This window comes from Sander vitreus, chromosome 21 (genome assembly GCF_031162955.1).
Source record: "Sander vitreus isolate 19-12246 chromosome 21, sanVit1, whole genome shotgun sequence".
Taxonomy (NCBI): Eukaryota; Metazoa; Chordata; class Actinopteri; order Perciformes; family Percidae; genus Sander; species Sander vitreus.
In genome coordinates this window covers 16,111,818-16,137,969 of record NC_135875.1, presented here as the reverse complement: position 1 = coordinate 16,137,969, position 26,152 = coordinate 16,111,818, and the positions used below count along the sequence as shown (strand labels likewise).

The 26,152-nt window shown below is 42.7% G+C and overlaps 1 protein-coding gene across 5 annotated transcripts in view; it reads right to left on the bottom strand.

Annotated features, from left to right (window-relative positions):
• Positions 1–26,152, bottom strand: part of raraa (retinoic acid receptor, alpha a) — a 142,904-nt gene that overhangs the window by 78,043 nt on the left and 38,709 nt on the right. For 2 of the 5 annotated variants that reach the window (XM_078278776.1, XM_078278778.1), the window contains exon 2: positions 21,022–21,144. The gene's annotated coding sequence lies outside the window, so the exon portion shown is untranslated. Of the gene's footprint in view, positions 1–18,313; positions 18,486–21,021; positions 21,145–26,152 lie in introns of those variants that run through there. The other 3 variants (XM_078278775.1, XM_078278777.1, XM_078278774.1) reach the window with 3 other exon arrangements.

Here is a 26,152-nt window from a genome sequence, read left to right as displayed (position 1 = left end):
ATACTAACAATGACCTTTATTTCTGGTTCCATAATACCGAATAATACACAACCATTACCATTATGAAATGCGGCCTTGATACACTCCTACATTGCACATTTGTACGGTCATGTAAAATGTATCGGCATTGTCAAAAACACACACTGATGTGATGTGAAGCCATATATATTTTAATGCAACACCCAGAGGCCACATATGCTGAACTGGGTCTTTCAATGAGGAACTACAACTCACTGGCTGGTAATGGGCCACTTCCTTCACCATTATCATTACAGAGTATAGTGTGGGAGCCATAAGAGGCCGTTCTGACGATAAGCAACATCAAACATTACCGTTACACCAGCAGCAACTTCGTTGTAGTGCACCCACAGCTAACTCTTTTTACTGATGCCGCAGTAAACAGACAGGGATATTGTTGTTTACTACCAAGGAAGTGGCTACAGCACAACTATGCTTTTCCTATATTTAACAATGGTTAGGAACAGACTAGTACTCACATGACTTTAGATTCAAAAGTAGATACTGAGAAGTGTCCTTCAACTGTAAATCAGAATATCAGGGTTGTTATTTAGAGACATTAGGCTTTTATGTAAGGTCACTTGACAGTGAGCTGCTGACACTAAAAAAACTTTCCTAAAATAAGGTATTAAGTTTAGGTAATCAAATCTAATATCAACTAAATAATATTTTTGCTATTACGCTATAGCAAACATTTCTAAAGCATAAAATGTTGAAAAAAAAACCAATTCAATTACAGTAAAATATGTTGTATTTTCTCAATATTAGTCCTATTAAGCGCAACTGATAATAAGAATTTGTGTGTATCACAATCTCATTATTTATTTCCTATTTGTAATATTTTTGAATCAGACAAAAAAATCCTAATCTAAGTGTATGTATAAATTAAAATAAATATTTGATTAGGAGTATTTAATGAGGCCCAGTGTCTGGAGCTGATCGCAGGCAAACATTTTCTGATGCATGTAAACAATATCTGACTGGTCCAGCTGAAGCATTTCAAACACATTATACAATCAGTGGTCCTTTTTGCATTCATCAGTGCATACACACACACACACACACACACACACACACACACACACACACACACACACACACACACACACACACACACACACACACACACACACACTCAAAAGCCACAACAGCGTGGGCAGAAGCAGAACGTAACTGACACCTGTATAATCCTTGTGCCGGTGGTAAAGGACAAAACATGTACACACAATCAGAGGCACGAAAATCAGACGCTCCACTAAATGAGGAATCAAGGCACAATCGAGGGCCCGTATAATCTGCTGTGAAAACTACACACGCAATACCAAAAGCTGGGTAAAGCTGCTGACATGCACTCCACATCCTTCTTTCTGTCGATGTACACAAAGCAATCTTTCAATTCTCGCAAACAGCTGTGTACTCTGATCCTACATTGGATAGAGTGGGCTGAAATGTGTATATTATATTTTAACTCCCTGTCCCTTCACACACACACACACACACACACACACACACACACACACACACACACAGGCGGTTGCCTCCCGCCATATGATGTATATGTTCTATATGATACGGCAGACACACAAGGTCATTGATATGGAGAAGGAGAAAGGGAATCAGTTATGTGCATAATCCTGTGCTTTTCTGGTCTTTATGGTAGCATATAGATGTGCTTAAGTACTGTCAAGGCGGACAAGACATGTCCTTCATAAACATGCATAAGTAACGGAAATTGATAAGATATACGACGTAAAACAAGCATAACAAAGAGGAATGAAAGCTTTCTGTATGCCAGTGTTACATAAAACATTAACTCACACACTTGCTTACTGCACTTACAGCTATAAAACTGAGACATGGACTACCGTAGTCTAAAAACAGGAAAAGATAGAGCAGATTAAGAGGTGATGCAATAGTGCAGTCTATAGAAGTGGGTAGGGACCCTGGGGCCTAGCATCGAGCCATTAACGTCTGTCTTTTCAAAGAGTTTCTAACAATTCAGCTTCAGACTCCATTTGTATAGCCGTATCTGTCTCTTTGACCTTTATCTGCCAAATTCATTTCAACTTACTCAAGAGCACCGAGGCAAGGCTGTATGGAGGATATGTATGTGATCACTTACAGTGGGAGGAAAGATAGACAAACAATCTGGGTCACTTGGGCTTAACTTTGTGTTTGGCATGTAACAGGCAGAGAGAAGGATGGGTCCATGGGTCTTGAGAGACTGTAATTGGTTGAGACAACAAAAACTGAATTAATAATTGGGAAAAGCAGCAAATGGCAGCGTGGGGTTGGGGTGGACAACGGAGCGAACAGAGCCACAGGGGACAATCTATATATTTCCTGATGACCAATTATCCATGATGTAGGTGCTGCTAGTGCTACATATCTTTGTGTCAGGAGCAGCTGGTGGTCAGTGGCAGCAGCACCACACTTACAATACAATATGTTGCTAATACCATGGTGTCTAGTGTTAATGCTACACAAGCATGATTACACAGGATGGCTTCATCTAGCATTAGTCTTTTAGCTCCCAATAAGAGTACCTTAACTTTTCGCACAATACAGCAAATGCCGAAAACACATCAAGCAGTGGCCAATCGACGTAATAATTACATTTTTCTGCAGCCAGGAGGCATGTTTATGTGTTTTAAGCGGGAAGATTTTTTTTTATAAACATAGGTTAACATTCCGAGTTACAAGACTCTGTTACTGATTGGCTGCAGGTATTCTCTGGCCGCATTCGCCGCTAAAAGTTAAACGACGACCGCCGCAGCTTTCCATAGACATTAACGGCTGCTCACCACAGGCTGCACCTTCGCCGCAGCTTAGTGTGTTTTCGGCATAATACTACTGCTGTGTAACTTCATTATACAATGTTAGGTGTAAACACTGAGCTGATCAGTATGGCATTGCTGAGAGATATGTAGTTCAGCTCACAGCAGTCATAGGTAACAAAATTGAAGAACGATAAACACAGTATTAAGTCAATTGCTATCATGTTATATGACACCTGCTACTTTATTAATGTTGCTCCTTTCCTGCACGCATGGCATTTAAATATCACCTGCTGTTTCAAATGACAGTCATGCTGCTTCAGATATACTGTACTCACTCTTGTACCATGATGGCATAGTATTTCACCATTTGAGGTTGAGAAACAGACAACTTAGATGTCTCTATAATGGCCTCAACATAAAACCCACATAGATTTGTACAAAAGCCTCTCCACAGGGATGGCTGCAGGCTGCCAGCTCAGAGTGGATGACAGTCTTTAACAGCGCAGAGTGGGCTCCGACTCCAGCCTGTATGGCTTTTCAGTGTTACACATAATGGAAGTCGCTCAAGCACGATGCATTGAAATTTTTATGAGGACAGCAGCGTGGGTGGATGCATACGTCAGAAGTTAGATGTGACATTGCGGAAGGGAATGTGCACATGTGCATGCATGAGCGTGTACATGCTGCACATTTGAGAGCATGTGTGTGTGTGGTGAATGTGTGAGACAAACGAGTGTGTATATATCAACAAGTGTCCTAGCGTATGGGTGTTGTGTGCGGTATGTGTGCGTGGGTGTGCTTATTAATGTGTGCCCAAGTCATGTCCTGACTCACATTTGCATGTTGTCTCATTGCCCTGGGGAGTGTTGTACAGTATGCTGCATTTACTGTACTTTACCACCTCAGATGGAATTTGCATAATGAGTAGACTACATCTGCGGCAGTGATGGGAGGGGGGGGGATAGAGGCAAAGTGGGACACTTTGACATGGCATTAACACAGGACTTCAGCTGATAGATGTGAATTATTTAGGCCAGAAAAGGTAACACAAGGCTAGTGAGAAGCCTGGGACTCAGAGAATGCTACTAATAGTTTGCACAACCTTACCTTGGATAATCCTCTCACTTAAAGATGGTGGAGATACATTAAACCTTAACGTAGTTGGAAGAATTTCCAAAACTAGCAGCCTTTAATAATGTACTTTAAGGATTTTTTGTTGATTTGTTTCTTCTAATTTTACCAGTAATTCACTACACCATTTCTGCGCCATTAGTATGCAACAGAGATTACACTGCATGTTGAAATATTTCTTAATCCTATACTTTGATATTAGTAGGATATAAGATAAATTCATGCTCCTCCCAACTAACTGACCCCAGTAATACTTCCACCTTAGTGCTACTTCCCCCTGTGTGGCTTCGAGATTTTGGGTGAGAGAGCAGGGGATGGGAGCTACTTCTCAATGACAGCCAGAAAGTGGGGCACAAGAAGGCTAAAGCGTGCAAAGTGCACATCCAGGGTGCAGAGAATTCTCAGCCGTTTTGCCAAGGCCCCCTGTGGGGTGAATCCACTTGTCAGCAAAGCAGGCTGGGTGACATTTCTGCTTCACCTCAGAAAGGTCAGCCTTTAATTATCTCAAATGCCAGCAAGCACTGCACCTGCAAAAAATAAACCCAAGGATGAGCTGTGTGTGTGTGTGTGTGTGTGTGTGTGTGTGTGTGCGTGTGTGTGAGAGAGAGAGGGATGTGTCAGGGTAAGATGGTAGCCTTCTTCCTTCACACATAATGAGTGCTACTGTGGCTGTCCGTGCAGAACTGGACCATCTGCCCACCTGCATGGATGCATGCTTATGGACCCTCAAATGCACATTCACAGCCAAACCATGACAGATGCACACCCACACACACCAACACGCTAAGTGCGTGTCAACCAAAGTCAATAAAACCTACAACTAAAGTCGCCCGCCAACCCGCCCGTTAAATAAAGGGATGAAGACAGTTACAAGGAACACCGGCAGCTTCTAGGAACGTCTGTGCTAAAATAGGCTGTCGACAGTGTAGGTGGACAGATTAAAGACCTATAGATGGAAGAACAGCATGGCAAGCCAGTGCTTTTACTAAATATGGGTTAGCTAACACAGGGCAGAGATTTCTCTCCTTATCAATATCAAAACCATGAATCAGGGAAAGTAGAAGATTAGGTGTTAAGTGAGTCAAATTATTTCCGGTGAGAATGCAGTTGGTGACAAAACTCCAGGCATATCTGGCAGAGCATGACATGCAGTGTTTGCTTTTGACCCACTCACTGTAGCTATTCAGCTCGGTCAATATTTGCAGGGGGCTATGGTAACAGGAAGCTCCCACACCCGCAAACACTGCCCCATACACTTAACACTCAGCCTCACACATACACAAAAACCAACACTCTGTCCAGAAAGTCCCAATCGTGCTCAAAGGAGGTCGGAGAGACAAAGGGCCATAGATCATCGGTGAGGACAGCGTGCGGCGAGCTCCTTGTGTTCAGGTTTTTCTGGCATTTTTCACTCACTCTGAGAAAACATGGAGGGCCGGTCCCTATTGTTTACACAGCTGGCTCCATGGAAAGGATTGGTTAATATGAAATATGAAGAGAGCGGGGAGGTGAGAGGGAGAGAGCTGGGAATAAAAGAGGGAAAGGATCCAAGTGAGAGGGGTGGTGGGGAGAACAGGCCATAGCAGAGAGGGACTGGGGGACATAAGAAGGGAGCAATACAGATACAGGGAGAGAAAAGTGCTGGGAGAGGAGGGGGCAAAAACTCCAAAAGGAAACAATACAGTGAGGAGGAGAAAGCAATATGGCAAAACCAAATCTGGGAGGAGAATAAGAGCACACACATAAGGTCCAGGGGGACTAAATGAGGAGCAAAGTAAGAGCAAACCGAACATGGAGCAGAAGGCCCTGAGGTTTCCTAGTGGTGAGGGAGTCATGCCTCATGCGGTCTGGGGTCTGTAGTGCATGTTATCCTTTCCCAACAGTTACACACTGCTACACACTGCTTCTACTCATTTAGTCCTGCCTCACCAATTCTCTGGTACTGTCCTGGCAGTCCCTTGTTTCCTCAGCTCCTTCACATACCTCCTTAAATATTTGATCTGACAAAACCTCAGGCTATAACATTTCTTTGTAATATGATACTAGGATTTGTTTGGAAACCCAGTGCTGTCGATTCATCTGTGCTTTCTTACAAAGAAACTGAGAGCATGGGGACGACTATTTATAGTATCAAAATAAAATTTTCTTTTTGAAGGGAAAGAGCCAATGTCGCAAGATTCTCTATACAAAACATCGAGCAGAACAATGCTGAACAAATCAATAGAAAGAAAATCAGCAAATATTCACATTTGAGAAGTAAGAACCATTGAGTTTTTGCAATACATGTTTTTATAATGTAGTAAAAAAAACATTCCCCTTACGTAAAAGACAATCTTCGTTCTGAACATTGTTTAGTTTGATGTTGGATCAAATAAGCTTGAGTAACACAGAGTGGAGGTCATTTGTAAATGGAAGATTGAGTTAGTAATCAATGTGAAGGTAGAGTCCATTTTTCTACTGGCTGCAAACAATACACTGTTTTGTACAAGAGAAGGTAGCTGAGTGTGTCCAAACCCATGCATAAGCACATGCATTAGCTTGTGCATGTGTGTGTGCCTGTGTGTAGGAGGGAGTGGGGTGACTCCCTCAGTCCACCTCAAACCCGGTTCTAGTTAGCGGGAGAGGCCGGCACAAATGAAGGCCATATTTCTGAGCAGGACTCCAACAGACTCAACACACCACACCCGCTGACACGCACGCACGCACGCACACAGCTGGGCAATATAGCGATATTATATCGATATCGTGATATGAGACTAGATATCGTCTTAGATTTTGAATATCGTAATATGGCGTAAGTGTTGTCTTTTCCTGGTTTTAAAGGCTGAACTTACCAGACTGTTCTAGCTGTTCTATTATTTGCCTTTACCCACTTAGTCATTATATCCACATTACTGAGGATTATTCATCAAAAATGTCATTGTGTAAATATTTTGTGAAAGCACCAATAGTCAACACTACAATATTGTTGCGGTATCGATGTTGAGGTATTTGGTCAAAAATATCGTGATATTTGATTTTCTCCATATCACCCTGCCCTACACACACACACACACACACACACACACACACACACAGAATATCTACAGTCAAAACTGTCATAAGCTGTCATAAACATAGATGGGTGCATGTGCAAGGCAATTATATCACTCTCAGTGTGCATAAGGGGACAGAACACAGCTGGCTCAAGACGATGAGCCAGCTGTGCACTAATCAACCGTGCATGTGTGTGTGTGTGTGTGTGTGTGTGTGTGTGTGTGTGTGTGTGTGTGTGTGTGTGTGTGCGCAATCACCACTACAGCATGTGGCTTTGTACATGTGTCCCTGCCTTTAAGGTTGTGTCACCTTTTTGTATCTATCCAGGATATCAGGCTACCAATGTTATGCAAAACACTTCACATTTCAACACAGAAGATCCAATGATACGAGAGCAAGTGACGCACTAAAGCGCAGGGCCCCTTCCTGTTTATGCCGCCACTCGCCCACTGAAAAGATCAAACAAGGTCTGCTCCTCCAAGCTGGTGTGCCCTATTTTAAAAGGGACAGTCTATGGTTCCTTCAGGCAACTCAATAGCAGCATTTTTTTTAAGTAATTTATATGAACAAATTGAACTGACAGAAAAAGGAGGACATTATAATTCAAAACCAAGGACAACTAATAGTCTATTAAGGTTTAACCATCTTTGAGTCTGTTTGTACATGAATCTGTGTGTGCTGCAGCCACAATTGTGGAACTGTGACAATTGTTAAATGTCACTGTATTTCCAGAGGGCTTGTTAGCATCTTGTTTGCAGAAGGCTAACTTCAATTACTTGAATGATCTACCGTAGGGTGTGTTTGTACCTATGTGTGTACACTGCATAATCATAAGGCTTTATCTGCTTTTCACACAGACAGTGACACAGTAAGTGAAACGCTCCAGTGCACGAAGGTAGACCAGAGATAACCCATCACATTACCAAATCAGGGGCTCTGAATAGGCCAAGGACAAATACCTATGTAGGCCAATTTGTTCCAGCATGGCCTTCACAACACCTCTGTTATAGGCTTAGCAATAGGTGAAAAAATACACGTAAATACATGCAGTTAAGAGCAGCGGTCTGTCTGAATGTGGCCTCACAGACCAGCAAAACTGACGCTGCTTTCTACTTGCTGCCATTTGAAACCACCAATGGGTAGAGATGCCTTGTGTAGCTTTAATTTTCTTTTGTTACCAACATAAGCTGTATATAAAAAGGGGATAAGCAGATTCTTTGTGTGCAGCAAGATTTTGTGGCCAGTGAACTGTACTTCGCTGTACAGTAGTCTGCTGGGGAAGCAGCATTGGAGCCGGCGACACCAACAGACTTAAACTGATTGAGGAGGCTGGCTCCGTAATTGGCTGTGAACCAGACACCTTTGAAGTTGTGGTGGAAAGGAGGACACTGAACAAACTTATTCATTATGGATAATCCGGACCACCCTCTCTACCACCTACTGGACAGGCAGCGGAGCTCTTTCTCTAACAGACTGGTTCACAAGGACCGATACAGGAAATCTTTCCTGCCCAAAGCAATAACTCTCTACAACACCTCACCTCTGTCCAACAGAGAACTCTCAGCGCTCTCAGCTTTATAGTTTCTGTCTCAAACCTTCTCCACTCTGCTAAGCTCCTTCAATAGCTTGAATCTGCAAATCCCTATTATCCCTACACTAAAATGGAATCACTTAACAACATCATGTACTGATCCGTTTTGTTTAGAATGTAGATTCCTTTGTATTGTATATGTGTGGGACTGTGAGTGACAATATGTCGCTGGAGAATTAACCAGTATCAGCAGACTGCAGTAATTTTTGAATTTGAAAAAAAAATAAAGTGAAAGATGGTAAAAAAAACAAAACAAACAAGAGCAAGATTGTGATACTCGTCCTATCCAATGCTTTCCATTTCTCACACAGACACACTCTCAGATACACACACACACAGATTCACGGAACAAATATCAAGAATATCCCAGCCCCTCTTCCCTTGCCTGCTCTCTCCAGGAGTCATAAAACTCCCATTTAAAAATGCATGGGCTCCATAAGCTGCCAGACCTATCTATTAACTGTGTTATAGTGTAGCTGGCTATAGCTGCTGACGGCAGCCAGGGAATGCTGCTTTCCATTAGAGGAGAGAGAGAGGGGGGGGAGTGGGAAAGGGGATGAGGAGTGAAGAATGAGAGAAAAGACAGAGTTTACTCATTTTTCTTTTTCCCATGGCACTGCAATCTGATGCCTGCACGTTTGGGCATTTGGAAGAGGGGGAGGCGGTGACTACATGTAAGCCTGCATAAATGTATAAATGTACAACTGTGTGTGTGTGTGTGTGTGTGTGTGTGTGTGTGTGTGTGTGTGTGTGTGTGTGTGGTTTTTTGCACCTGTGTGCCGAGGCGAACAAGTAATTGATTCAAGTGTTTCTGGGAGATTTTCCCCAGTGTCCTTAGGCGCTCAGCAGATGACTATTGGTTGGTTAATTGATTGATTGGCATTAGGCCGACAGTGAGTCAACAACATCATCACTCTTCATATGGACCCAGGCGCACACACCTTCCACTCTCTGCCAGTTTTGCTTATCATCATCCTTTACAACATTCAAATACTTAGTACTGCTAATTTGGGAATGGGCTACATTTCGAAGACAAAACTTGACACAGAATTTGTCCTCCTCAGTATCTTTAAATTACCAATGATAATCTACTTTTAAAGGTCCCATGGCATGCAAATTTCGCTTTATGAGGTTTTTTTTTAACATTAATATGAGTTCCCCCAGCCTGCCTATGGTCCTAGAAATGGCTAGAAATGGCGATAGGTGTAAACCGAGCCCTGGGTATCCTGCTCTGCCTTTGAGAAAATGAAAGCTCAGATGGGCCGATCTGGAATCTGCCCTTTATGAGCTCATAAGGAGCAAGGTTACCTCCCCTTTCTCTGCTTTGCCCGTCCCAGAGAACTTGGCCCGCCCATGAGAAAGAGAGAGACATCATGGCTTGCAAACAAGCAAAGTGGCAGTTGGTCAAGGCCACACCCCCACCCTCCACCTTGCCCCCCCCCTCTCCTCCTTAATAGCATTTAAAGCTACAGACACAGAAATGGCACATCCTAAGCAAAGCTCATTGTGGGACTGGCTCTAGTGGCTGTAATTCTGCACCAAGGCTGAATTTCGGGAAAGAGACTTCAAATACAGTATTAGGGGACCACTAAGGCCTATATAAAAGCATCCAAAAAGCAGCATGTCATAGGACCTTTAAGAACTTAAACAATGCTTATACATTTAGACATGGGGAAGGATTCCCCCCCCAAGTGTTGGTGTATCTGTTCTTTTTAACTTCACTCTCTGCTTCCATTTTCCAACTGCAATGTATTTTTTCCCCCTTAGCCTTTTCCAACAAAGCTGCCTGCTAATCTGTGCTAGCTTCCACTTTGGCCATTAGATATAATGCAATCATGAAAAACACTACACTCACAACAACTAAAAATAACCATGAAAACAGAAAATGTCTGTATTAATTTAACTGAGCAACCCTCCTCACCTAAGCGCCCTTGAGCAAAACACAAAAAAATCAACCTGCACTTGATACGAGCATCTGCCTAATGTCTTTGAATTAAAATGTAAATGAGGTTTGGATAGTTTGGGTGATCTTCAACACGTCAGTGTGCATCTCTTCTCGTGGTATTATTTTCCTCTCCTAGGCCCCACCTCTCTGTGCATGTGTAAGTCAAACATAGACTGAAAATGAATGAGCTAGCACCTAAAGTAGTGGTGACACTTAGGAACAAGGTGCCTGTCCCTTTAATGGACCATATAGACAATGGCTGTGGTATTTCAATTAACAGATAATGGGACGACATGAAATAATGACATATAGGAAGAGTTGAGTGACACGTGAGAATGAGGTGGTAACGGCGGCGCCTATCCCTTTAATGGACCATCGTGGCTGAGCATAGACAATAGTTAACAGGAAATGTAAAATTATGATGTAGGCCCTGTCTAAAGGGGTGAGTGACACCTGGGAGTGAAGCTGTTACATCTTAATGCACTGCTGCCACCGGGATGAATCAGCTCCGCATCAGGGGGGTGGAGACCATCTGAAGGCCGCTAATAGCAGCCGCTGTCAGTCTCACATTAACCTTGAGAACAGCCAGGGGACTGTGTTAGCCCTGCTGACCTCACACACACAAGTCCTGTTATGTCCACATGTATGGCTGAAGGATGACACTGTGTGTGTGTGTGTGTGTGTGTGTGTGTGTGTGTGTGTGTGTGTACGCATGTCTATCCCTCTTCCTGTGTCTTATGAGCAACATCAGTAGGATTAAATCAGTCCATCACAGGCTGCTGTAACACCATATAGGCTGTCTGAAATCACCTAAGCCTTTCCTGTTGCCCCCAGGGTTAGGGTCCATGTGCACACGCGCGTGCAAATGTCCTCATCAGCTCAGAATGGAACAAAACCCAGCTACATTTGTGTGTATATGTAAGTTTGACAAAATTGATACAGCAAAATTGACAAATATACAAAAACGTGTAAAAATCCTGTTTTCCATCCAATCCTAAACCAAATCTAAATATATATTCACCTACTTATCTTATCATTTTCTAAAGATATACTTATGTATCAAGTAACCTGAAACCACTTCCTGTCACTCATATGTATGGGTAATACGTACAACAAATTCATTCCTTGTAGTACAAACTGCTAAAATGCCAAACAAATGTTGACCTTGGAATTTTGGAAACGGAGCAGGATGCATAGCTTTAGTGAAAGCTGGTTGTGTTTTGTTGTTTGGCCTGACTGACAACAAGGATGGTGTGTTGAGGCATGACGGGGCAGGTGGATGCCCATGTGCTTTCAGTCAACTTTCACTGGCAGGAGGAAAGACAGAACGTGGAAGATAAATGGAGATGGGCTTAAAGAAACAGACAGGAAAACAAAGAATAATAAAATGGTTGGAATGGCTCCCTGGGAGAACGAGTGAAAGCATGATCAAACACAGCAATGACCTAATTCTCTGCCACACATCGCAAAGAAGTGGGGAGAATAAGGATCAAAGAAGATCAGCGCTGGAGAGAAGGCGCTGAAATCGAGAAGGCGCTGAAATCGAGAAGGTTTTCTCTCTCCGTGAAAGAGGTTGGACGTGGTGGTAGCAAACCCAAACAGTACATGATTGAATTTATTGTTCTTAATCAACAAAAAAAAAGGGTTGTGTGTTGCTTGGGATCCTGTGAAGAATTTGGCCCCACACAAAAATCTGAAATGTTCTTGTTTCAAATTCTTCAGTAGCTATAGAAATATTAATATAAAGCCTTTTAAAACCCATTAAAAATGACCATCTAATAATCAGTAGCCCCATATGGAGACCAAATGCAAACTGCACCATGTGACATGCAGTTTAAGGTTTAGGTCATAGTATGGACAGCTCCCGGGTGCTGAAATGAGGTTTAGTAAACATTAGTCTCGCTTTGCCAGACCTTCCTCCACCGCGGCGCTGCGGAGGAGAGTCTGGCTGGTCCACACAGCATTCCGGGACGGGAGAATAACGTGCTCTGGTTTATTGGCATTTCTTTAAACCAATCACAATCACCTTGGCGGTCATTGTCTTTTTTAAAGAGGTAGGTAAGTGGTATCTGTTAATTTGTAAAAGGAAAATTCCAAAACTCAAAACAAACAAATCCTCCAAATAAACACCATTTGTAACAGGACGACACATATAGGCATTTCTTAATCTGATGCCTGTTGGAATAATCAAGCAGTCTTACGATCTGACAACACTATGGTTAAGGTTTGGTTAGGTTTAGGCACAAACACGACTTGGTTAAGGGTTACGAAAAGAGCATGGTTTGGATTGAAATAAGTACATAGTTAAGTTTAGGGGACCTTTGTCGTCATGGTTACAATAATATTCACTTGGTTAAGGTTAGAGAACGTCTGTGGTATGAAACTGTAAACAAACAGTGGTCTCCCATGTTAAAGTCCTACGGTTTGTCTTCCCACCAATCCACCCCGACCTCCTCCCTGACTGATTTATAATAACGTCACCCAACTTCCACCTTTTCTCCCGATGGTTATAATTTGAATGCTAGAGGGCTTTGTGACTTAACATGATTTGGGGCATTTGCTGAAACAACTGATAATGTTGTTTTTCTTGAAGGTGAGTCTTTCAAACAGTCAGGCTTGCATCTCCACTGCACCTGTATGCCTTCACATATCCCTATGGTCTATGGCTTAACCCTAACTGACACACACCGGGTCTATGATGGGTAAAAAGCTTTTAAAGATTTTTAAAAACATTTGTGCTTGAGTGGCCAGAACATTGTGTGCAGCGCTGCCTCTGCCAATCACTGCACACAGTCCACTCGCAGTGCTACTGTGCTGCTGCGACTGGACCAGAGGGATATTTTTAGAAAGCCGTCGACAAGTTTCACGTCCCCAAACGGGTGCAATCGTATTATGCTGGAGGTGCTAAAAGCCTTGACTTGGGAAAGCACGTCACTGGAGGAAAAAGGCTGAGACGCACAAGCACCGTTTCCCAGTGAGTCTTGAGAGCTAGAAGCTTAGGAACAGAATGGGAGGAGTAGATAAAGAGAGACATAAATTACATACAAACTCAGCATGTGAGATAGAAAGAGTCAAAAAAAGAAGAAAGAATCATAAGGAGCTGGGTTCAAGAGCTGACAAGGAAGGATGTGATGCAAATGAAGCTACTGGTCAAGAGCATTAGCTTTGCTGTTGGAGGGTGTGGCGATGGCTCAGGTTGAAGGCTTGATCGTTTTGACAGTGTTTGGTATTGGCAGCTCTGAAGGTTCAAGCCAGCCACGGTGATGATAGATGAAAGACTGAACTTTAATCAGAATAGCGCCGGGAGCATTTTCAGGGAGGTAAACAGGTTAATCAGTCAAGCCCTCCTTCCATGCACCCTCTCATTCTCCCCTACTCTTTCCTCAGCACATGACCACTTCTGACACTGGCATGCCATTCGTCTCTTTCCCATCAGCACCTCGCCCCTGCTTCTTGCCTTCTCCAGCCCTCATTTTTCCCCCCACCCTGCATCACATCTCTGCAACCAGCCAGAGGAACAGACAAACCCCCTCCCCTGCTGCCCATACTATCAGGCACATCCCACTATCATATGAAGGGGAACTTGAACAAAGCGCTCCGTCAACCCATTTAATACCTCACACAGCATCATCCGCCATAAAACTATGAGGTGGGAGGAGAGCATTCAGCAAACAGAGGCTATTCATACGCTCTTGGTTTCTTACATTATTCCCCCTCCACTAGCATGTGTCTTAGGAGGTAGATAATCACTAGGTAGTAGATAATAAAAAGTGATCACTCCATATCTTTAAAAAACCTTGAAACAAATCGTGCTGAAATCTAAACCAATGAGGCAAAGGCAGGAGAAAAAATAGTAGACGGAGCAGCCAGGCATTATCCATTGTTCTTGGTGTCCCAAGGGTTTATTTATTAAAGTGGCCTTGTCTTACTGCTTCTCCAAGAAACAGCTAGGCGTGTTGGCCTGCATAAAAACTTGTGCAATGTGCTGAACAGTGCCAAATTACTGCACGCCTGACCACCGGACATTTTAAACAAGCTACAACTGTAAAAATGAAACCAAGAACTTAGAATTCCCACGAGTTTACGGTTTAAGCTGCATTCCATGTTTCTGTCATCCATCTCATACATACAAACCCCCCCCCTCTCTCCCCAAGAAAAATAAACAATCAACTTGGACAAACCACTTTGGCCAGTCGAGTGTGATCCTTACAAATACTTAACAGCTCCTGTGGAGAGAAGCCACATCCAATCTGAAATTACCCACACCAGCTCTTCAACCACATGGCATTTAGGCAGTTGCCGGGCCTCGGAAAGCAAGATTATATTGTGTTGTCTGGGAGCCCAACCACAGACTTTTGTGAGCAATCAACAAGGGCTGCCTCTCGCCAAGATAAACTTCACAGGCGGTTGCCACTCATTTACAGGCTGAGCTGCCTGACTCTTCTGCATCTTTGCTGTTCAGCATCAAAGTGGTCGCCTCGCTAGTTTTCTCTCTAGCCTTGGAGTGCAGACTGTGTTTGGAAAAAATGCTGTTTACGTTTGTCCAGGATATTGCAAAAGGACACTCGTTGTGCAATATGAGTTACGAAACACACTGTACAAGAGGCCTTTAGGGGGAACAGAGGAGGGAATGCTTATTTGGGGACCGTGTACGCGCTTTATTCTGGGAACTCTCCAAGTATATTGGTGTTATTACCATCCTTCTACCCACCTCCGCTTTTGTCAAAGAGAGAATTCAGGATGTTCGCTTGTTTAATGGTGTGAGCATCCGTGCTGTAGTTTGAACTATATACACAAGCACCTTAGAGGGAGAAAAATGCTAATGAAGCTATTAATGATAGATCATTGCGTAACTCAAGGTGGCAGCGAGAGAGGAGGAGGACAAGTTCCACAGCATCGTCTTTTTTCATCATAGGCTGATCTCCTTAAGGGCCCAGAAATCCCATGTGAGTTTACACTATTACACCCATTCTCAGGGGATTTTATAATTCAGAATACCAAAATGTAACATATTGTACTGTAGTCTTCTATTACCACTGGGTTATATAACACAACAGAGTGTCTTGTGATACAATGTCTTCTTGCTTACATTTTCTGTTTATAAAGTGTGCGTTTCTGTACAGTAGCTCATTTTACACTAATTTTTCTGATGCCATAGAAGCTATCATTTTTTTTTGGTGATCAATTTTTTATTGATAGTATACCGGTAGAAATTCAATGATAGTACAGGCTTTAAGACATCACAAAACCTTATACATCACAGAAACAGAACAAACATCACCACCCTCCCCCAATCCATGGCGACCCCATTACCAACTCCCCAAGAAATAAAAAGCTACAATACAAAAATACAAATATAATACAGACATGGTAAAAATTTGTCAAATACATTAATGCTGCACTCTTTCTTTGACCAAGGTGTAAACTTCATCCCATGCATGTAGAGTTTTCTGACTAGCTCCATGTACCCGCGCCACAGATCTCTCCATCACAACTATGTCTAAAAAAAAAAAGAGTTGGCCCACTGCTGCCACGATAATGTGTGAGGCTGTTGCCATCGCAAGGCTAACATTTTCTTTGCTGCAGTGAGACCAGCCCATAGTATGCGCTTCTGCTGCAGAGACAATTCTAAGGTAGAGTCATCATTAAGTAAAAGTAAGGTCGGTGACAGTGGAATATTTACTCCAAGCATGTCACTAAAAGTGAGACATAAATGTCTCCAAAAGGCAAACACATTGGGACATTCCCAAAACAAATGTAAAAATGACCCTGAAACATGAAGGGTACGTAAGTGACAATTAGAGGATGGGATGATTTTCATAGCATGACGTTTTCTTGGAGTAAGATACATTCTGTGTATAAATTTTAAATGTATTAAATGGTGATCAGGGTTTTTGGAGGTATCCTTTAGATTCTCCCATACTGTGTCCCAGCAAATCTCTCCCTCTTTTATAGAGGATAAATCCCTACACCATACACTTTCTACTGATAAAGATATATTAGGTTTAGAGATAAAATTATAAAGTTTTGAAACCATCCCTCGTGTTTGTCCTTGTACAGCAATTAATGTATGCAGTGGGTGTGTTAGGAGTTGTACTCCCCATGGGACACGGTACGCCTTCATGGCAGATCTCAATTGCAAATAAAAGAAAAATGATGTGCCAGGCAAATCATGATCAGCTTGTAGATCACCGAAAGCTCGTAAGCCATTGTCGTCATACAAGTCTTGGAGAACATAAACTCCCTTACCCATCCACTGTGGAAAAGAAAATTATGTTTTGCCAATAAGAAGAGAAAAGTTACTGAATATAGGAGAATGCTTATGCCATTTAAGATCTACTCCAACATGTTTCATTACAGAGCGGCAGGTTATGACCAAAAAAGAAATCGAGGACCTAGGCGTGTTTTTTAGCCTCTTTAGGCGGTATGTTGGAGAATACCAGGTAGAATACTTGTAGTCTATGAGGTTGTGAAAGGTTCTCCTCAATTGGTCTCCAGGACACTGAAGCATTGGAATTAAACCATACAGACAGGGGGTGAAGAACAAAAGACCAAAAATACATCTTAAAATAGGTAGAGCTAATCCTCCCTGTGTCCTATCTCGTTGAAGGGTTTTTAGTTTCAAGCGCGGCCTCTTCCCATTCCATACAAACTTAGATATGAGGGAATGCAATTTTTCCCCAATACCCCTTTGGGGGTGCAAGGGGAACCACAGAGGAGTAAACGTTTATACGAGGAAGGACATCAATTTTTACTATCCATGTGTGGGCTCGGAGGGAATTTGGAAGCTTAGACCAGCGTTCAAGATCCTTCTCAATTTGATTATATATGCCGTGGACATAGAAGCTATCATTGTAATTCTTTTATTTATTCAAAGAAACTGCTGTTACAGGAACAGAGAGCAGCAATGCATGTACACATTTACATTTAAAACCTCAGACAGCTTACTGCAAACTAACTATTACTAAGCTGGGATTTGCTTGGTATAACTTACTGGAATTTGTAATATTGAATAAGATTCTGACAAAACTATGGAATAAGGCAGAGTTTGCCAATAGGACAATGTGCTAGATACTGACACACATTTGCCATGTCATGAAAAGTGGCCTGGAATTCTCCACAGCCTAATAATGCATGGAAGACGGAGCCTGTCCAGACAGCTGAAAGTGATTTGGTGGGATGAAGAGAAAAAGCAAGGAGAGAAAGAGGAACAGACAGAGAAAAGGAGGAATACAAGGAATGAGAGGTGGAGGGAGACAGTCATCAGCGTTGGCATCCCATCTCTCTGTAGAGCAAGACGAATTTGTCATGACAACACCTCCTGACCCATCTGCACACAAACACACACACATAAATCTGGCCCAAGAAAGGGGAGGGAAGGAGCAATGAGGGTGTGAGTAAAAGTAAATAGCCTACTAGATGGAGTTTAGTAGTGGCAGAAACAGACTCAAGAGTGCCAGAGAAAAACCATAAAACATTGAAATGGGGAAACAGCAGATGAGGAACAAATTAATTTAGGTAACGAGGCAGAGTGAGCGGCGGGCATGAGAAAGGAAGACAGAGATGAAGAGCCTGAAAGAGAAAGTGAAATAGATAGATAGATAGAACAGAAAACGGGGAGGAAAGAGAGAGGATGTGACGGACGGAGACGGAGAGAAAGACACACCTTGTCAACAATATTGAGAGAGCAGAGGAGAAAATGAACAGGAAGACAGGAACAGAGAGAGGAATACAAAGATTGAATGAAGACAGAGAGAATGAGGGAAGATGCCTTATTTTCCTCCATCTCAATTTGCACAAAACTTTCATTACCACCAATTTGGGCCAGAAGCCGTAGGCTGGACCATTAGACGAGCCTAGCATCAATCAGCCTAATCTCCCTCCCAGGCCGCGAAATTACAGCTCCCAGTTGCTTATTAAAATTTGTCGCTCGTCTCCCAACACCCGGCACTGCTGGAGATTAGACAGGGGCCCCCAGACAAATCTGTTCCAGAGGAGGAGAAGAAGAGGAAGAGGAGGAGGAGAAAGGGGGGGGGGGGGAGGAAGGAAGTACAGGGACAGTAGGAGGGGGGGAAAAGAGAAATGTGCTTGCTGAGACAGAGTGGATCAGAGTGGGGCACGATCATATGGTTTGATTTATACACTACCGTAGATCTCCACACACACACACACACACACACACACACACGCACACCTTCACTGCATTTCAGCCTCTCTTCACACACTCATACATCCTAATACATCCCATATACACCCGCCGCCACATGCCCACACCCACATCCCCCCCAAATGCAGTTTTCTATTCCTGTCAACGACACACACACACACACACACACACACACACACACACACACGCTGGTGTGGAGAATGCAGGGTTTGCGACGCCTCCCATTGCACACTCAATCAAACCGGGAGCCAGATAAGACGCATGATGAATGGCGTAATTGACGGCGGCAGCAGGGTAATGTTGCATCGCTCTGGGTTTGGTTCGGAGAGAAGAGTGGCGAGTGGGTGATTAGCCTGTAGGATTTATTGTTATTGCCCTTCTTATTAAAAAATACTAAGACTGTCTGCCTCGCCTACTGTAGCAAATATCCAGCGACACAGCAAATAGGGCCCTACACTTTCTGAGGGATGAGCACACAGCAGGGCTGCACCTATATGGATTCAGGTTGAAGTCTGCTCATATCACAGAAATCTGGCTCAGCTAAACTTAGAGGTTGCAGGGAAGAAACCGAGATGCAGAAATACTGAAAAACATGAATTCACACCCAGGAGATTTCTCCTCGGGTGACACTTCTCTTTGCTCACTTTAAGCATCAAAAGCACTTTAAAGACAGAGAGAAAAAAAAGAGTATACCGAGTGAGGTGTGTGTAGTTCAATGGATTAAGGAGGAAAATGAGGCAATTCTACTTCAGGTGGCTATGCACTCAACAAATCAAACACTCTCACTTCACATAGCTGAAGCTACCAAAGGTCCTTGACAGGAGTGAGCCAGAGAGTGTACTTAACAGCCACACCGAGGCCCCTCGCTCCCTAACAACACGTCTCTGCTGTCCCTCTGCAGAGGGATTTTAGAAGAAGAGGTCAGCTCTAGCATCTGAAAATCTGAACAAGCTAGTCTGCCTGAGCAATTGGTTGAAAGAAGAGTAGACTGTATGACTGGTTGACAGGGGGCATGTTGCACAGATGCACACTGTTTGAAGTAATTATCTTTAACCAAGAATGTAGATACTGTTTCCTCTGTCTCTTCACATGCATTATGGCATTTTATTTCTAAAATAGGCCTACTTATTGTTGCATTCATTTGAGTTGATGTTACTATGCAAATAAATCACAGGTAAGCTATTTGGGACTTTGTAGCAGACATTACTTTGCAACAGTTGTTGTTTACTGCTAAACATGTCTGCAGTTCATATGCATGCCTCAACAAATTAAGATTGTTATTGAACACCTGCTTAATAAATGTTAATGGTTGATATAATAAAACTGAAGAATCTGTTTCTTTAAACCAGTTTGTCAAGCATTTAGTTATTTCCTAGTAAATCCTAGTATTATAAATGTGCGTGATTAACTTGATTAAATTTGTTTTATCGATTGACAGCACTACTTTTAAGGTCTTACACCAAATAAAACTAACCAGTGTCTATAGATACTGTAGTAAAATATTACATGAAACTGTTTTAGCAGCCCTAAAACCTGTTCACTTTTGGGATAAATAGGGTAACTAAAGCTTTCATTTCTAAATATGATGTTAAAAGCTGTTCTGGCTAACTTGTATTGCAGGAAATTAATTGGAGAGAAAACCAAGGTAATAGTCTTTTCAAAAGATGAAATGAAAGAAATGCAAGCCTTTTTCCTGCACAGCTAATAATGTGACAAAGAGCAGAAACCCATCTCCACCACACACTTAAAAACAGATTAACTGAGAACACATACAGCACATATGTGCACACACACAGGCATCACATACTGTATATAGGACAGATACACAATGCAATGAGATGCACACAAATCCTAGAATTCTGTCACTGCACAGACAAAGACATATTGCATCTGCTGCACACAAGCGTAACGGTGAGAGTGCAGCAACAGCGAGCAGTGTGGTTGCCCAGAGCACGTCCGCTGTCAACACATACTGACACTGTAACCAGCACAGGGGAAACCACACATGTACACACTGAGTCAAATGTTGTCTCAGACAAAGCCCATTGAGCTGCTATAAATATAAGAGAAACATGGCAGTTGCTTTGTCTGAAAGTTTAATAAGCACAGCACCTAGAGCATTCAAAGATAGAAGTGTTGGCAGTGGTGAGGAGAAGTGAGCCAAAACACTCTGGCCTCTTCGTGCTATTTTAAAGATGAGTTTGATGTGTTGTTGTTGATTCAGTCGGCTTTGTTTCGCTACATAAAACTCAGTGAATCACATTTACTGCTGTTGCACGCTGTGTATATGATTTATGAAATGAGTTCAGTCCAGGATAGGATCTACAGCTGTATGGAGAGAGTGTGTCTCTACCTCTGTTGCTCGCCAGCAGCCCCTTTGTGTTGCTGTTCAGACTGATTGAGTGGTGTGCTGTTCGGCCAACTGGGCTTCCGGCTGGTGGCCTGCCTGCATCGATTGCTCGGATGAGGCCTTCTTCTGGAGAGCAAAAATAGAGAGAGAGAGAGAGAGAGAGAGAGAGAGAGAGAGAGAGAGAGAGGTAAGGATGGAGAGGAATGGAGGGGAGAGAAAACAGGGGAACATTAGCTTAAATGAAAGTTTATTAGCTGTATCAGTCAGTCGGGTGGGGGTTTTGCCTCAGGCCCTCCATCCTTCCACTCTATCTATCCCCCCCCCCCTCTTTCTGCTTGTGTGTATGTGTGTGTTTGTAAGAGGAGGGGTTTGGGAGGGGGGGGGCAGGCATGAGGCATGACGGGAAAACATTAGGGTGTTGGCAAGTCGCCTGTACAAAAGCCAGTAATTGGCTTGGGTAATGGTCATGTCCAGACAAATGGTGTAGGCCCTAACCGTGTTAGGAGCAAGCAACTGCTCCGCCTGTATTCACAGCATCAAAGCCAGCACTGCTAGGATACCGAACGGCTGCAGCATGTTATAGGTTTATCTACATCCTAACATTATTAGTGAAACAGTTGTACATTTTTACTCCCCAACTTGCACATTAAGTTTATCTATATCTATTGAAACAGTTGTACATTTCATTTTCCAAATTGTATATATTTTAAATATTGCTCGTGTAGTATTCTATTATTATTTCATGTATATTTTTTCCTATTATTTAATGTTTACTCTGTATTTTGCTGCTGCAACACCGTTATTTCCCATTTTTTTTGGGATCAATAACTATCTATCTATCTATCTATAATACTCACAAAACAAGTGATTTACTGGGACAGAACTTTTTCTCCACCTCACAACTGATGTATTCTGCATGGCCTGTACACGTGATTCATGATTTGCTTGTGTCCTATGTGGGAGACTGCGCTGTGATAAGGGGGAAAAAGATGGCAGCACAAGCCCCACTCACCTCTAGGGACAAGCCGACATCTGCCGGTGTCCTCCAAACAAGTGACAGATAGGAGATGGGGAGGGAAAAAGAAGGAGAGAAGGAAAGGGAGGAGGAGAGCGGGGAGATGACACGAGAGAGGAAGTAAGAGTATAACTTCAATTTTTCATTCGTCCCTCCCTCTGCTCTGCATCACTTCCTCTTCTGTCTGACGGCAAGCTGAGCCACTAATGTCCATTGTGTCTGGATGGGTTGCAAACAATTGTGTGTATGTGTGTGTGTGTGTGTGTGTGTGTGTGTGTGTGTGTGTGTGTGTGTGTGTGCGTTGATGAGAATAAAATGTATATGCTCCTACAGTAGCTATGCAAGTTAAAGGATAACATGGATAAAGCTCTGTGTGTGTGTGTGTGTGTGTGTGTGTGTGTGTGTGTGTGTGTGTGTGGGGGAGAGCCCCTCAGCCATCCAGCTATCATCTCCCGCCAGACAGGCCCCACCAAGCCATCCCAGCAGGATAATGAGATCCATTATGATTTACGTGCCAAGAGGACAGTCAGACAGAACAAAGACATGTTCTCTCACTCACACACACACACACACACACACACACACATGCACACAACACACACACAGATCGGTGTACATGTCAGTGTGTGCATGCGTGTGTCTGTTACTGTATGTGCTGATGTGTGTTGCCACTGCTATATATTTTTTTACATCAGTTTGTGTGTGTGTGTGTGTGTGTGTGTGTGTGTGTGTGTGTGTGTGTGTGTGTGTGTGTGTGTGTGTGTGTGCGCGTGAGCTGCATTAGTAGTCTGTAGAGCATACTGCAGTGGGTCCTCATTCTTTTTGCAACTTGAGAGCTCATACCATTTCTCTCTCCCCATCATCCTCTCTCACTCATTCTTTCCCCCTCTCCCTATCACCTGAAAAAAGCAAACTCATTGAAAGAGTGTCCCAAGTATCTCTCTCTCTCTCTCTCTCTCTCTCTCTCACACACACACTCTGCCCCAGGGTCTTGCAGGCAGAAAGTGAAAGGTGAAAATTACAACTCTGTGCTGCATCAAAAAAAGGAGACCACACAACCTCACCCTGATTGATCAGTACCTCTATAGCAACCTGGAGCTACCCAGGGATTTGTTCCGAGGTGTGTGCGCTGGGATTTGTTAGTGGAGAGCCAAAGTAGCTGTCAAACACATTTTGGAAAAGGAGCAGGCTATTGCTTCATTTACTTCTTGGGAATGGGGGTGGGGATGGTGTGTCAGCTGAGAAAATTAAATCTGCCTCTGCAGATGTGAAACATATCATTTGAATTATTTCAAGGAAAAAGACTGGGTGCAAGCTGACTCATGAATGTTTCACAATGCATTCAACACTCAGAGAATAACAAATCAGACATGTAGGGCGGTTCGTTTGGTGGGTGTGTCTCGGCTCAGGTCACAGGTGATAATCAGCAGAGACGTCTGTAAACTCGTGGTAATAAAACATTTAAAACTGCATCAGCGTTTAACGTTGACGTTTGTTTAAGCCATATTACATGAGAGGGTTTAATTTCGAGGGGCATTACTGAAGTATAGGCCTCCTCAAGTGTAATATTGTGATTATACAACAACAGTTACCAACAAAATAAGTGATCAATCTGTGTTCATATTGTGGAGCAATTCGCTCTTGAAATACAAAAAACAGACAGGATTTATAGTCCCTCCCTGTTTAGTAAACCAGCCAATTTACCGTGGGATTTATCAAACTGAATAAATCCCGCTAGCACATATAAACACAAAACTGCTTTGCTAACTCCATCGTGTTGTAACTAAGACATCTGCTGAAAAAGTTATTGTATTCATTAGCATGATTGCCGTACTGTTTAGTTCACAAACATCCAACACACCAAAGTACAAACACATAGCGGACCAGACGCAAGCTTTTATTTTGAAAAGCCGAAGCTCGGGGACGGCACCAGCTGGGAGGGCATGAGACGGGAGCATAGACTTTATATTATTAATATATTATGTTATTAATAATAATATGAATGTAATATACAGTCTATGGAGTTCTCCAGGCTGCAGCCATACCTGACTGTAATAAAAAGGCAGAGCGCTCTCTCCCCGTGGGGTTGAAAATCAAGCTGTTCCACTAGCTGCTCCCTCTAGAGGTCTGGAGGACTTCCGTTGTGTAATCTGGATGCTCGTTTATGTATTTGGTTGTGTTGTGTGTATTTGCAGCGCGTTTATGTATTTAGTTGTGTTGTGTGTATTTGCAGTGTGTTTATGTATTTGGTTGTGTTGTGTGTATTTGCAGTGTGTTTATGTATTTAGTTGTGTTGTGTGTATTTGCAGTGTGTTTATGTATTTAGTTGTGTTGTGTGTATTTGCAGTGTGTTTATGTATTTAGTTGTGTTGTGTGTATTTGCAGTGTGTTTATGTATTTAGTTGTGTTGTGTGTATTTGCAGTGTGTTTATGTATTTGGTTGTGTTGTGTGTATTTGCAGTGCGTTTATGTATTTGGTTGTGTTGTGTGTATTTGCAGTGCGTTTATGTATTTGGTTGTGTTGTGTGTATTTGCAGTGTGTTTGCTGAATGCTGCGCATGTGTTGTCAAATTAATGAAGTTGTTTTTCTTTTTGAATCGCTTCTTCTTTCGGGGTTTTTACGTGCTTTTCTTTTTGCATCGTTTTGTTATTTGCAGTGCGTTTATTAATTGGTTGTGTTGTGTGAATTTGTAGCGCGTTTGCTGAATGCTGCGCATGTGTTGTCAAATTAATGACGTTGTTTTCTTAATTTGCTTGTGTTTTGTCTATTTGCGTGTGTTTTCTTAAGTTGCAGGGCGTTTGCCCCTGTCGGCCACCGTAATCTTGTCCTTTGCCACAGTGCATTCAGCATACACTAACCTACAGTAAGGAAAGCCAAGCTAAAAAGCTGTGATTGTGAAATAGATACACACAAGAAAAATACAAATAAACATTCATACAATTGCCAAATCTATCTTCTATTTCCCTCTCTTTCTCTAAAACTCTCTCTCACACACACAGAGCAGCCCTGCCCACTCTCTCTCTCTGAAGGCAGGGCACAGAAAACAATGATGGGATTCTCTGCTGTTCCTGCTTTATGAAGTAGTCAAGTGACGCCACCTCAATTAGAGGCCTAATTGCCAAGATCCAGCCTGGGGAGAGATGAACAGAGATGAACGGAGATAAAAAGAGAAACAGAGAGAGAGAGGGGGACAATGAGCACACTAGACAGAGGAGGAAAGAGGACAGGATAAAACAAATAGGCTATAATGAAGAGATAAGGAATGATAGACTGTACGTAGATCACCTATAGGAAATGGGAAATGACAAGAAAGAACAGGTGAATAAGGAAAATGGGCGATGACATGCAAAAACAAGGAAAACATACTGGTACAGGAACAGTAGATTCAGCAGAAAATACGAGACAGAGACTCAACCAGGACTATCATGACTTCTTTGATCTGTCTGCCATTGCTCTGCCATACACACATTTGCAAACACACACGCAAACACACACGCAAACACACAAAATCCTCTGTGGTATGTATTTCCATCATCAAATGTGATCAGCGCTACTGTCCGCGAGCCAACATTCACTCAACCATGATAACCCCTGTGGGAAGACACACACACACACACACACACACACACACACACACACACACACACACACACACACAGTACACACACACACACACACACACAGGGTGAGCACATTGTCATCAGCCTAGGTAGCAGAGAAGGATTTGACATCCCCGGTTTAATTAAAAAGGTCAAATAAATGAAATAAACATCAAAGGGAATGAGCCTTCAAATGAGTGGTGCAGTGGCTCAGAGGTTGAGCTCTCGGGGCTTGTCTTCATGAAAACGAGGAGCACTGTAATCATGTATTATTTAATTTAAAGGATAACTCCGGTTCATTACAACTTGGGTCTTATGTTCATGGTTTTGGCTGCTATTTTTTTATGGGTAATAATTAGTGCTGTCAGTTAAACGCGTTATTAACGGCGTTATCGCAAACCCATTTTAACAGCGTACATTTTTTATCGCGAGATTAACGTTCTTTTTGGCCTGGAAAATTTTGTAGTTTTTTTTCACATGCTGTTGCAACAATTAATAACGTTAGAAAAACTACAACAC